Genomic DNA, 14,038 nt, shown 5'->3' with positions numbered 1-14,038 from the left:
ATCAAAACTACTATGAGATACACTTCAGACCCATTAGGGTGACTGTAATAATAATTTTTTAAAAGACAATAACAGGGGTGGGGTGAGGGGAATAAGAGTCCCCTATCCCACTTGATCCTTTGCCTGTCCCCCTGCCAACAGGTGCCAGCCTGAGCTTAGCCTTCTCTTCCCTAGAAGATGAAGGAGGACCCACCCCAAAGACCCGAGCTGGTGAAAGGGAGAACCCGTCCCCTGTCTCTAGGAGGAACGGGGTACTGTGGTAGCCTTTGGAGATCTCAATATACAAGACAAAGTCCCTGTCCTTATGCAGTGCACATTCTAATGGGGGAGAGAGGCCTCAGGAATGCAAGTTGTCAATGAAGCTTATCACACTTTTTATGACATGAAAGTTTGGAAATGCTCCACACCAGAAGAAATGAAGAAAAGAAAGAAGGCTGCCATTTTTTTTGTCTCAGGGCAGACAAAAAGTGCATCACTGTAGGAGAAGGGAAAGAAATCTTGGTTAGAGATGTTGATGTAACCATAACTGATCCTTTCAAGCATTTTTGGGCAATGCTTCTTGAAAAAGATAGCACTATGCTCTGTATGATGCAAGCTTTGAAACCAAGGAATCCAAAAAAGAGCAGTTGGTAGGTGTTTTTGGTGTGTCCTCAAGCAATTTCCAGACCTGAGGTGGTGGCTATGGCTCTGCCTCTGTCCTTGGACCTTCAAGCTGAGAGGAATAAGAATCCGAGAGACAGACAGACTGCTCTGTTCCTGGGTGCCAAGGATAGGAGCGGCCGTCTGTGGGAGGAGTAGACCAGGGCACCAAACTAGCTCCTCTGAAAAGCAAAGGGACCTATGCGAGCTCCAAGGACGCAGTCAAAAAGCAATTTCAAGGCATAAAACACGAATGTCAAACAAACGGGCCGGAAGACTTCAATCGAGCTTGTATTGCTGAAAAGCTAGGCGCCTCCTCAATTGTAGCTTTTGAAGGACGCCCTGTAGACCATCGTTCAGTGCCACAAACCAAGCTTCCTGCCTAGTGTCATCCTCTTGCTGTAGAAGTAAAATAATATGTTTAGGCCAGGGTCTCACTGAAGGGTCTCCCTGTCTGGTCATGTTAGACTAAACTAAATATTCTATAAATATGTGCAAATGGTCCTAAAGAAATCTGAAATCTGAAGATGTATTGGTGTGAAATCAAATTCTTATTGGCCAAAAGCCTGTTTTGATGAGTTGGCTTGTAGGGTTTTTGTTACACTCATGATTTTTAATAATGCGGTTCACAAACAGCACAAGGCCCTAGGAAGAGAATTACTGCATTTTGCTCAGAGAATTGGTCCTGATCTGGCTATAATTTTGGCCCAGATTCTTTATTCTCTCTTGGGCTAAACTGAACAATGGAAACGAAATCTTCTCAGCATGCACAACAGCACTTACATACTAACTACAGTAGGACTAAGTCGGGCAGTCTTTTAATCTAGCAAATGCGTGACGGAGACTGCCTCGGAACTGTGCACGCTTCTCATTAAGGAGGCCACTGGTTGTTATATGTAAGTGAGGAATCGCTCAACTCTACTCCTGAAACCAATATTACTCTATATGTCAACCAACTAGAATTTAAATAAAAACTTGAGACATGAAAAAAATAAAAGGAATCGTGTACACTTCTAACCAGCACTGATCTTGCCAAGTGCTGTTTTCGAGGATGCAGTTGGAGTGCAGGAAGCCTCCGTGAGCACCTGCAGTGAGCTCCCCACTTGGTGGTTGGGAGATTGTCCTGAGAGTGACGTAGAAATAAAACCATGGTGTGTCCTCAGGAGAATGCAAACAATAATAAGTAATCATAACACAAATTAGGGCTCCATTGTAATACACTTTGTTAATGAAAATGATAACATGATACATTGACGAGCTGGGACACCTGTGACCTCTTTAATTGTGTCTCCTTCAGAATTGTGTTGCTTCTGGTACAATAAGGTGTGGAAGAAGGTTGCCTATTTGTCTACTCTGGGGCTGGGAGAATTCTTAATTTCCTAGAGCAGGTTGTTGACTGTATGTGAAATGGAGAGCGGGGATAATGGATGACAGCCACAGGAAGACACCACCTGATGACACTTGGAAGTGATTGTCTTTAACACCAAGGGCATAACACATTGAATAATATGGAGATGCGCACAGTTGAACTTCAAAGTAGCAGTATTGGCTTTATGTACTGAAGGAAGCATTTTTGACTTAAAAAAAAGTCAATTACAAATGTCAGTGAAGATGTGGAGAACCCTCAGATGTTACTGACTGGAAGGTGAAATGGTAAAGCCACTTTGGAAAATAGCTTGGCAGTTCCTCAAAAAGTAGAACCCAACAATTCCATTCCCTAGGTAGATACCCAAGATCATTAAATGCATGTATTCACACAAAAACCTATATGCAGATGTTCATAGCAGCATAATTTATAATAGCCAAAAAGGGAAAACAATCTATATGTCCATCGACTGACAAGTAACTAAATATGGTATGGCATATCTGTATACTGGAACAGTACTCACGCATAAAAAGGAATGAAGTACTGATACATGCTACAACATGGATGAAAAACTTAGCTAAATGAAGAAGGCACTCACGAAGACCATATATTATATTCCATTTATATGAAATTTCCATAATAGGCAAATCTCCTGGGGCAGAAAGTAAATTGGTAGTTTTCAAGGGCTGGGGTAGGGTGGAATGAGAGTGACTACCAATGGTTATGTGGTTTTCTTCCAGGGTGACGAAATGTTATGGAATTAAATAATGACATGGATTGCAGAGCTTCATAAACACGTGAAAAACCATTGAGTTTTATGCTCTAAAGAGTGAATTTTATGGTATATGAATTATACTTCTATTAAGAGAAAGACAGAGAGAAAGAGAATGGGCTTTGGCAGAATGTTCCCAACCACGAAGGAGATGGAAGTAGAAATGAGGCCATTGAAATGCTAGAATAATAACAGCATCATAAATCTGCTCCACCCAGGTTCTAATAACACTGTTTACTGAGGACCAAGGCCTGCCTTTTTCCAAATATACTGATTAGGAAACAAAAGCTTATTGACCTAAACCAAACAACAATAACAACAACAAAAACAAGTGGTAGCACAGTTTCTGTTTCTTCAGCAAATATTCATCTTACCGGTTAATATAAACTAATACTAACAGGAAAATTGATTACTAGTAATGGATTAATGCAATGGAGTGTTACAGAGCAGCGAAAGTGAATGAATCTATACTACCTCAGCAGACACGTGACCAAAAGCAAATAACAGGACTATATAGAGTATGAGACCATTTATATAAAATTGTTAAATGAAAAGCAATTTCATACACACACACCACTTAAGGAAATATATGGGTATACATATCCCTAATGATACAGACATACGTCCCTAAGTATACAGTATACACTGTATAATGAACACACACATATTAAGGAATTAAGTATTAAGGCTATATATATATTACATAGTATAATATACACTAAAAATATTAAAAGATTAAGTATTGAGTTTGAGGGATATAGAGAGAGTATTAAAAACTTCCTGCGGTGATAAACATCTGACAGGAACCCCTGTAGGGGAGAGGAGGAGTAAGAGAAGAAGAACTATTTCAACTACATTTATAATATTGCTTTCCTTAAGCTGGGTAGTAGGTACATGAGTTTATATTCTGTTATTCTTTATACTTTGAGTCTGTTAGAAACTTTCTATATAAACTTTAAAAAATAAAAACAATTTCAAAAAATAATCATCATAAGGGTTTTATCGTTTGCCTGAAAATCACAACACACCAGGGGAGAAGCATTAAGAGTTTCTCCAGAACACTTTGCAACGGTGGCAAGTATCAAAGCTTTAGAATGTTTTCAAAAATGAAAGCAAGAAACCAAGAAGTGGCTTCTCTAGGATTCTGTTCCCATTTCATTGGCAGAACATATTTCTTAGTGTTTGAAAACTAATGAAGAGCCGGAGGCACTGTGTAGCAAGGCGTGGTCAGCTCAGCCTTTCGGGCGAACGGATTCCCTCTCCCTGGCGCCCAGTTATCCTACAGCCCACCTTCACAGGCTCACACCCCTTTGCGACCTATTCAAGGACCGGGCCAGAAAGTGGTCAAACCTTTGATCAAGCGATGAAAAGACTGCTGTTGATCTAAGTGCTTGCCAGTATGTGACAGACACGGGTATACAAATCGTCCTATGAAACCCGTGTACGCAGCTGAAAGTTAAAAAATCAGTATCTACCCGTGTAGCTCCTACGGCAACTTGTCCAACTGCTCATACTGATTTTTTCTCTAAATTGACCACATTTAACATTACTTGGGGACTTTTTAGAAGTGTTAATGTGTGTCTGTCTGTGGATGTCTCTGTGTGTGTCTTATGAATATTAATGGAGGTTAGTATTTTTATATGGTTATCCTATAATGTGTAATTTTTTCATTCAACCCATTACAGTTATTACTAGGTAGGCAACATCCAGAAGCAAGAATCCATGAGAAAGCTGAAGAGTAAAAATCCCCGAGCAGCCACAAGCAGACAGCCTGGCATCTTGGAACTCTGGCCAGGGGCATATCTGCTAGGGTTCGCTAGGAAACAGCATAGCGGAAAGGACTTCTGGGTGATGCCCAGCCCAGAGGTATCTTTTTTCCTGTCTAAAGCCGGAGAGATTCATCACATTTCCATGTGCAGTATTGCCAAGGACAGTGGCAGAGAGTCCCTCTTCCCGCAGTTCCCTGATACACAGCCCTGCAAAGTAGCACCAATTGTTGCCAACAGCTGGTACAGATGAAGTCCAGCCGATGACATCTTCCTAATGAAAACCAAAAGGTGTTTCTGCCTTTCAACATCTCCAACCATCGGGAACCAGACCTCTAGTCCTTCCTGATTAAAGAAGTTGCTGACCCAGTTGAAAGGGAAGCACAGAAGCAAATCTGAAGACAACGCAGGGTGAAGTAAGAGTAGGAAAGGAATGATACTAAAGCAAGATGGACTCCTCTCTTAGTCTCTATCCTAATTGAATTTTAAGGGTATTTTTTAATTAAAGCATGACACGCATATGAGGAAAGTATATAAGCTGTGCAAGTACAGCTTGATGCATTTTCTCAAATCAAGTACACCTCATGACTGCATGCAGACCCAGCACCCCAGAAGCCTCTTTCACACCTCATCCCAGTTACTCGTTCTCCTCCAAAGGCAACCACAGTTCTAGTTTCTACCATGAGCAGTCAGTTTTACTTTCCTTTGAACGTTAAGCAGAGTCTTACACAACGCATTCGTGTGCGTCTGCTTCTTTTTCTCTCCATTATGTTAGTGAGATTCGCCCTGTTCTTCTGCGTGGCAAGTTGGTCAGTCATTGAATGAACAAACTACAATGAATGTCTTCCTAGTCCGAGCATTTGCTCACCTCAGAAGAACCCAAGGTGCTTGAGCTGACCTAGGTTTTCTAAAATCAGAGAGGGCTCCTTCCGGAATGACCAGAAGGAAGCAGCCCTGCCCTAGCAGGCTTTGGCCTCCAAGGTTGGTGCATCAAAGAAACATTTCCTCTCGTTTTTAGTTTCAAGGGATTTCAATGCAGGGTCATGTCGTTCCAAATGCCTTCTTTCTCTCTTCAGTGCTGATAGAATATATAGTAATATCCTTTCTCCAGCCAAGATACTGGTGAATTTTGCCAAGCTCTCTCTTTTATTCATGATCTAAATTTATCCATTTTGCTAGTTTAAGAAAAAAAAAAAACTTTTGGCTTTGTTGATTGTCTCCATTATACATTGCTTTTCAATTTCATTAATTACTGCTCCTTAATGCTGTTTTTTTCTCCTTGCTTTAGTTTGGTGTCTTTTCCTAACTTCTGAGATGGATGCTTTGATCATTGATTTTCAGCCTTCTTTTTGAACTTTGTTTTCTAAATTAAGTTTTTCTTTTCATCTTGGAAACCATCCTTCTGTACCCTGTACTCTGTGATGCTGACTTTTACTGTGCACAACACATTTCTACTTCATTCATGGGCAAGACTGCAAATAGGGGGTAGCATGGTGGAAGAAGAAGGGCATGGCTCTCCCCGCCCCCCCCCCCCCAGTCCTGAAGCACCACCGGGCAACAGCCCTTCCTCCCAGCAGCACTTGGGGTTTCAGTCCATCCTCCTCACCATTCCTCAGCTCATCCTGACTCCATAGAGGACCTCTTCCAAACTTCCTGGGCTAAAACTCTAATTTCTTCCCTTGTCCTCTCAGCCCCAGGAAGCTGCTTCCTGCAATTACTAGCTCTGTGTTTCCTAAGTGTCCCTCTTTAGCTTCCTCTTGCTTAACTATACCTTATATTCATTTCTTTCTGCTAAAATCTTTGGTTTGGTTCGTCCTCTGACTGCACTCTGCCGGCAGTTGTCCCAAAGCACATGAAACAAAGAGTGAAACACATTCAAAAGTGGATGCATAAATTAAAAAAAAAAAAAAAAAGCAGATGCAAAATCTCCTTTTCCCCCTGTCTCCCAAATTGCTTTTCCTCTTCTGTCCTATGTTTTGGTGGAGAAGCAACCAAGTCAAAAATCTGGGAGTTTTTTCCTAATTTTTTCCCCTCTCTCTCCTTTAGCCTCTATAGCCAATCAGCCATCAAAGGCCATTGCTCCAGCCAGTTAAGCATCCGATTCTTGATTTCAGGTCATGATCTCAGGGTCATGAGATGAAGCTCCTCATGGGGCTCCATTCTCAGCGTGGAGTCTGCTTGAGATTCTCTCTCTCCCTCGGTTCCTGCCCGCCATGTGTATGAGCTCTCTCTCCCTCTCAAATAAATAAAGAAATCTTTTTTAGAAAGTTCCATTGCTTCTGACCCTTATGTATTTCCCTGGAATTTCTTTTCTCCTTTCCATTTTCCCTGCCACCACTTTAATTCAGGCTCAAGTCATTTCTCACCAGGCCTATTTAACTAGTTTCCCAGCCTTCAGCCTCCTTATACATCAATCCCTATCCTACTACCAAAATCATCTTCCAGAGAGCAAAACTGTCTTCAGTGACATTTCAGGGGCACCTGGGGGTGGCTCAGTCAGTTAAGTGTCCGACTCTTGGTTTCAGCTCAGGTGATGATCTCAGGGTGGAGAGAGCAAGGCCTGAGTCAGGTTCTGTGCTGAATGGGGAGCCTGCTTGGGATTTTCTCTCTCCCTCTTCCTCTGCCCCTTCCACAGCCCCAACACTCCCCTCTTTCTCTTAAAAAAATAAATAAATAAAGACAATTCAGAGGCTCCCCATTGCTACAGAATAAAGCCCAAATGCTCAGTAATACATTCATCTTTCAGCCCTTCGTGGGCTGATTGTTGCCCTTCCCTCAGCTTCATCTGTCACTAATCCCCACCTTCTACAAGCAAAGCCTGCCCCCCCACACACACACACACTGTCTCCCAGGATGCCTGTCTCATTGGGCTGTGAACATTTCAAGATGAAAAGCTACAGCTTATCCATCATCACCCACGCAACTTGGCAATGATGGCATTCAATAAGCTTCCAGAAAGGAGAAAATGACATTCTATGTATCTATATAGGTTTCATATTCATAATTTTGAATATTTAACTATACTAGTGGTGATGTTAATTTTACGTGTCAACTTGACTGGGCCACAGTACCCAGATATTTGGTCAACTTATTCTCCATATTTATGTGAGAATATTTTTTAGGTGAGATTAACATTTAAATCAGTAGACTCTGAGTAAAGCATATTGCTCTCCATATGTGAGGTGGGCCTCATCCAATCAATAGAAGGCCCTAATAGAAAAAAACCCCAAACTTCCCAGAAAAGGAGAGAATTCTGCCAGCAGATCACCTCTGGACTCAAACTGCAACTTTTCCCTAGATCTCTAGCCTGCTGACCTCGTCTGCAGAATTTTGACTTGAAACCCAATCACGTGAGCAAAGTGAGCCAATCTCTTAAGGTAAATCTCTCTTTACGCGCACACACACACAAACACACACACATCTTGGTTCTATTTCTCTGGAGGATTCTAATACATTGGTTTTGTATTTGGGGTTTGTTCGCCATCATAAATACAATTCTACACTGATAATTTTCTCTCAAATAATTATTTAGGATTCATATCTACGACCATGTTTCAATTCAAAGGGATAAAAGTTACAATGGCTCTTAATAAATATTTTCTAATCTCCATCCAAAAAAGATTGTACCGAGGTATAAGGCTTCAGCATTGTATAAATGCTATATTGGTCCCCACAGCGTTATCCACATGTTTCACATTTTAATTTATGATTTTTCAACTATTCTCTAGGTAGAATATGGCTCTGTCCATTTACTTACCGGGTATGTTTCCTATGAAATAAATTGTTTGTTTATATAGCGTTTGCCCATTCCCTGGAGTTCCAGAAGTGTAATATTCTTTCACTTCAGCGTTAGTTACGACAGGAGCATCACTGTCATCAATAGATCGAAATGTGTCCGGGTTCTAGGAAACGAGGAATCTGTGCTTTCTTACTCAGGTCAGCCTCCGCGCAATTCCCAGGATCCAGGCTGTGGAGGCTCGGCCATCTTTACTCTGTAAGCTCCACAGTTGCCCTGGACACATCCCCACCCCAGTCAAGCAAGAAGAGAGAAAAGAAAGACAGGAACACTCACAGAGGAATTTTTTTAAGCCAGGCCTGGAAATGGAGCTCTTGTCTCCCCCGTCAATCCATTTGGTAAATTCATCACCCGGCCAACGGGGTGCGGAGGTGCTGGGAAATGCAGTCCAGCTGCGGACTTAGGAAAGCGAGGATAACAGGGCTTGTGGGGAGCAACGGGCCGTCTCGGCCCCAGTATGGAACCTGCCGTGCCCAGTGCTAAGATCGTGGACCCTGAAGTCAGACACCCATCTGACTATCATATCAAGCAAGGTACTTGAACTTTCTGATCCTGAGTTTTGTTTTGTTTTTCATTTTTCCAATCTGGCCATAAAAATAAGGATCTGGTAGGGCGGTTGGAAGGATTAAATTAGACACGTATGAGCAAGTTCCTGGCAAATAGTAGGTTTATAATACATATCGGATTCCTTCCATAATTTTCTGTCATATTTTTGGTAAATGTGTGCTTATATTTTGATCTTTTTGTCATTTGCATTCATGTTCTGTTTGGGGATGTAAAAATGTGGTTCTTATGAAATTTTAAGTCCTCTTTCAATATGTAATTTCTTGTCGCGTCTCCAGGAGTTTCAAGCTCTAATCGCCCCTTCTTAAGGACAATGTCTGCTCAGTAGCTCCTAGAGAGTGTGCCCATGGTCTGAGTTTGTATTTTCTTCTTTCATTCTCCTGACCTGCAAGATCTGGAACAGCCTCTACACCCTTCCCAATGTCAAACTCCAAAAATCAAACTGTGAAATAGGACACGTATCTCTCCAACCAGCCGATTTCCTGTCCGTCTTTCCCTCCTTTTTTTGAGAGCTGCCTGTCCTCCCCATCCCTCTGCTGAAGGCTCCCTAGATCTCTCCTCCCTGCCAATATTTGCCCTCAGCAAAACAGCTCAATTACGTCAAAATGACTGCAAGAGATTAAGCAGTGATATGGGTCTTTGCTGGAAAACAATCACCTGCGAGCTGATTGAAATGTAAATCCCCAAATTTCTGATTCAGACGGTCTTGGCACAAATCTGCATTTTAACAAGGACCCCAGGTGACTCCCACACTTAGAAAAAGTGGCTTAACTCCTTGCAGAGACATTTACACATAAGGCCTTAAACTATAGAGGAGAAAAAGTCATAATAACATTATTTCAGGCACCTAACAATGGATAAGAAAGCTCTTCTGGAGAGAGTGTAGGTTTTCTTGTTCCCTCAGAATTGCATATATTTTTCTTTATAGTTACCAGTATTATAATCACCTTTTCTTCCTACAGGTAAGAATAAATACTCACTGGTCTGTGTCCTTATCCGAATCAAACCAACTGTTTTCCAATCAATTGCCACATGAGCTGTGTGGTTTAGTGTCTAAGAAGACTAACATGATTAGACCTCTTGATTGCTTCGTGAGGTGCTTTTCTTACAGCCAAGGGGAGGGGAATCAAGTAGAAATAGCAAGTTATGTTTCTAACTGTGCCTCTCTCTGAACACTCCCACAACTTCTGTCTTACTGTTGAGTCCTCTAATAATTTTTCTCATTCTTAAGATGCTGCTTTCATTATCTTGCTTCTAAAAGAAAATACAGATACTAACATAACATAGTCATTTTATTTCTCACCACACAAGAATTCTATTTCCCTGACCTCCTAACTGGGTTGAGTAGGTAAAACAGAAAACCTTTTATAACACACAGTGAGTATGACCACGGACTTGCAAGGCCCCACAGGGTCGAGTTACAGGAGTGGCTTAGGGTAGTACCGGCCACATTTCACCCCGGCTGATTGCCATTTCAAGCATCCCCCTACAGAGGCGTGATCTTCAAAGCACGGAGAGGAAAGAACAGCCGTGTAAATAATATTCCAACATAGAAGAGAGTGCACCAGGCGCTAAGACCTGTGCCTCTGACAGAGGAAAGCAGGACTGGAGGCCAAAAGCCTACGGGACATAAATATTCTGCTAAGGACCTTCTGGGACATCTAGAACAGAATTATTAGTGACTCCGTTTGATCAGCAAATGAAAGGCTGTCATCAATCAGGAAGATGAAGGACAGTTTTCATCCAGAGGACTGAAAGTCTTCCAACATCTGGTCTGGGAAAGGTTCAGTGGCCTGAGTGTAAGTCGGACATCCTACTGGAAAGTGGACTGAAGGGTTGCGGTTGGTGCTTGTCTTTTCTCAAGGTACAGGGGTTAATGACCAGATAGGAGGGCTAATGACTCAAGCGGAGTGGATTATTATTCAGCCTGACTGGCAGAAATCCCTTTGAGGCTATCCTTTGTCCCATGGTGTTCGAGTTATTAAATTAAATTAAAAAATAGTATCTGCTTTTCCTTAAAAGGAAAAGTCACCTGTATTTCCCTCCTCCCCCACCCCACTTTTTTTTTAATTTAAATTATGGCAAAATACACATAACATAAAATTTCCCATCTTAACCATTGTGAAGTGTGTAGTTCACAAGCATTAAATAGGTCACATTATTGGGCCTCCCTGCCTCCATTTATTTTTAAATTATTAAGCAAACTACTGCATTAATTCTAGGGAAAAAAAGAGGGTCCCAATAATTGTAAAAAAATGGTGTCTATCTCCACCTGTCATCTTAGGACTAATAGCACCCTCGGAATGCCTCCCCACACACATTTTCCCCAACGCACACACGCACGCACACCACTACATATTGATTTCCGGAGTCCCAGAGGAGTCTCTGACAGTGTGGAAGCCACTTGTTCTGTGTGCTGTCACTGCCACAATTGCTGGTAGCAGAGTTTCCAATCCACCAAAGCAAAGCCACAAGATTCCTTCCTCCTATCACACAGTGCCCCAAACACCGCAGTTTCAAGTCCCCAGGGGCTCAGTGAGACTTTCTGAGAACCCCTCCCTTTCTGCTCTGCTCAAAGCCCATTCCCAGGATATCAGTTTTGTGGGCTGGACCAGAGGAGACTCCAAATGACAGTTGTCACATTATCATCAGTTCCACCCTCCACTCCAAAGCCTGAGCCTTGTTATAAGACCAGGCCTGTGTCTTCTGACTCTCTCATTAGTTAGGACGAGGGCCTTTTTTCTCCTGCGAACACGCACTTCAGAAGCCTGCTGCCACAATATCAAGCATCTCTAGACATGTCCAAAGCCAAGGGCAAACAGCCAAGGCTCAAACTTGGATCTCCATTCTACTTCCCTACCATAGGCGAGTAGTGGTCTCTGATCCGCAGGGATGTGCTTCTAGAGTTGCTTTAGAATTCAAAGTACATTGTCAGCAGGGCTTGATCTGCATAGTGACTTTTTTGCTAGCCATGGAGAAAAGAAAGTGAACCCTTACACACTTTCCAGTTCTTAAATAAACAGTAACTTGAAAGAGTCACCATATTATATCACATCAAACACTGAAGCTCGTGCTCAGTTCTCCCACTGCTGCTTGGCAAACCCCAACAGCCACCAGACAACAAATAGTATGATGGAGAAGGATAGGAAATGCGCATGGTGTCAAACTGTGTCATTTGCTCTATTGCTACAGCAATAATAAAATTGCCTTACATTTATTTAGACAGTCTGTAGATAGGCAAGTTTAATTCAGAGGCTCACAGCAACCATTGTCAAGTCGATATGGTAAATACCATCACCTCCATTTTACGGATGGAAAGCTGTTCAGCAAGGGAGCCTGAGAGAAAATGGCTGATAAGCAGCACAGCGAGGGCGACTGCAATCTCTTGAACTCTGTAAAATTACGATAACACGTCAATGGGAAACACGAAGAAAGGCAAATTGACCCCCAGATTATTTCACTCTTCTCAACATTCCATTTCCCAGCCACCTTGGCCAGCTCACTTCCAACACTGACCCTTTGCACCAGTATCCCTCACAGACGTGAGACTTGAGGTACGTTCACGAGCGTCACAGAGAAAGAATTGCAACAAAGGTATGAGCTTGGGTTTCTCCTCAAGAAGCCATTGAGATCTGACCAGTAAGTCCTCGTTGCCGCAGAACAGCAGCTCTCAGAGTTAAAGCAGCTGCAGTAGCCCATGTGTAACTTGCACAAACATGAGCAAGTAACATGGTGGGTGAAATTTGTTTTTGAGACTTTGAGTCACCAAATTCTTCTAACGGTTTTCTCTAGTAATTTACTAGAAAACTCCAATTTGTAGTGATAACAGTCTCCCGCCATCTGATACAATGTCAGAAGCTGACGTAGATGAATCGTACCTGCTACAGAGCTGAATAATCTGGTTAGAGCAACAGCATAGACTCTCCATAGGGATGTCCTGAAGATACATGGGGTCAGACTGGCCCCACTACTTAACTCTGCCATTTGAAACCAGGGAACTTTTAATCCATTTTTACCATGACACTTGCTCTTTGCTTAACCAGCCTTGTGGTCAGTGACTACCATTGCCAAAGCGATGTTAAGAATGTGACATTGATTTGTCATCTAATCCTGAACAATAGAGTAATCCTGAAGGATACTGTTTAAAATCTTCTCAGAGATTAGAAGAGAAACAAATACAAATCACAAGTTAATCATCAAATTGCTAATAAATATTTCTAAAAGAAATAATCGCACCATTTTAAAAATGCTGGATTTACTATTGAGATAAAAGCATTGTGAAAACAAACAGAAAAATTTGCTTTTGATGAAAAACTGACAGAATAATAATACCTTTGTGACAATGAAATACATTTTTTTAAAAACTGACCTGCAAAACATAATTGACATTAGCTGCACATGGTAAATTTATGGACTTACAATTGATAGAAAAATCCATTTAGGACAGGAGAATTGAATTTTATAGAGAAAATGGCCATAATGAAGAAAGCCCTAGGAGCCAGTTAGGAGTCATTTCCAGGTTATATTGTTAAAAGTATAAAAAGGTAAAGTCCAAAGAAGTATATGTAGAATCCTACCTATTGTGTAAGAAAATAAAAGGAATTTTAGAAAATCTAGTTTTTATTTATATAAGACACAGGAAAGATAAATCAGCTAACAAAAACATTTACCAGTAGCAATAGGTAGGAATCCCCAGTCCGCTCTACCCCAGAGGAGATATAAGAAGAGCAAAACTATTCTGAGTGTAAATTATCTTTTTAGTTTTGACTTTTATACCATATAAGTGTTTTACATATTCAATGAATACAATTAAATCAGAAGTGATAGAAGAAGTAAACTCTAAAATTAAATATGTGAAACTAATTATCCTAACTGTATACGTAATTAATAACATAATCATACAGAGAAAATAAGTAATTCAAGTATTAGAACACAGTATTGTGGGATATATCCTAGAGACCAAAAAAATTGCGAAGTAATCTCAAACTACTTAGTAGTTTTTTTGCTATTGGTGTTGTAATTCTGAAATACTGCAGATCGGAGTAAAGAAGTAAATAAATATAGCGCTATTGTTGGGAACCAGTAGTTTCACTGTGGGAGGGAAGAGATATAAAATGGAATGGGAGAAAGCAGGG

General features: G+C 41.3%; 1 pseudogene; it reads left to right on the top strand.

Moving 5' to 3' along the window:
• Positions 1-367: 367 nt before the first annotated feature.
• LOC123788685 (destrin-like) lies at positions 368-1,025 on the top strand (annotated as a pseudogene).
• Positions 1,026-14,038: the final 13,013 nt, after the last annotated feature.

The sequence above is a fragment of the Ursus americanus genome, chromosome 3 (assembly GCF_024610735.1).
Source record: "Ursus americanus isolate L20-20 chromosome 3, mUrsAme1.1.p, whole genome shotgun sequence".
NCBI classification, from domain to species: Eukaryota; Metazoa; Chordata; class Mammalia; order Carnivora; family Ursidae; genus Ursus; species Ursus americanus.
The sequence above is the reverse complement of the archived record's forward strand: the minus strand, read 5'-3'. Positions and strand labels throughout refer to the sequence as shown.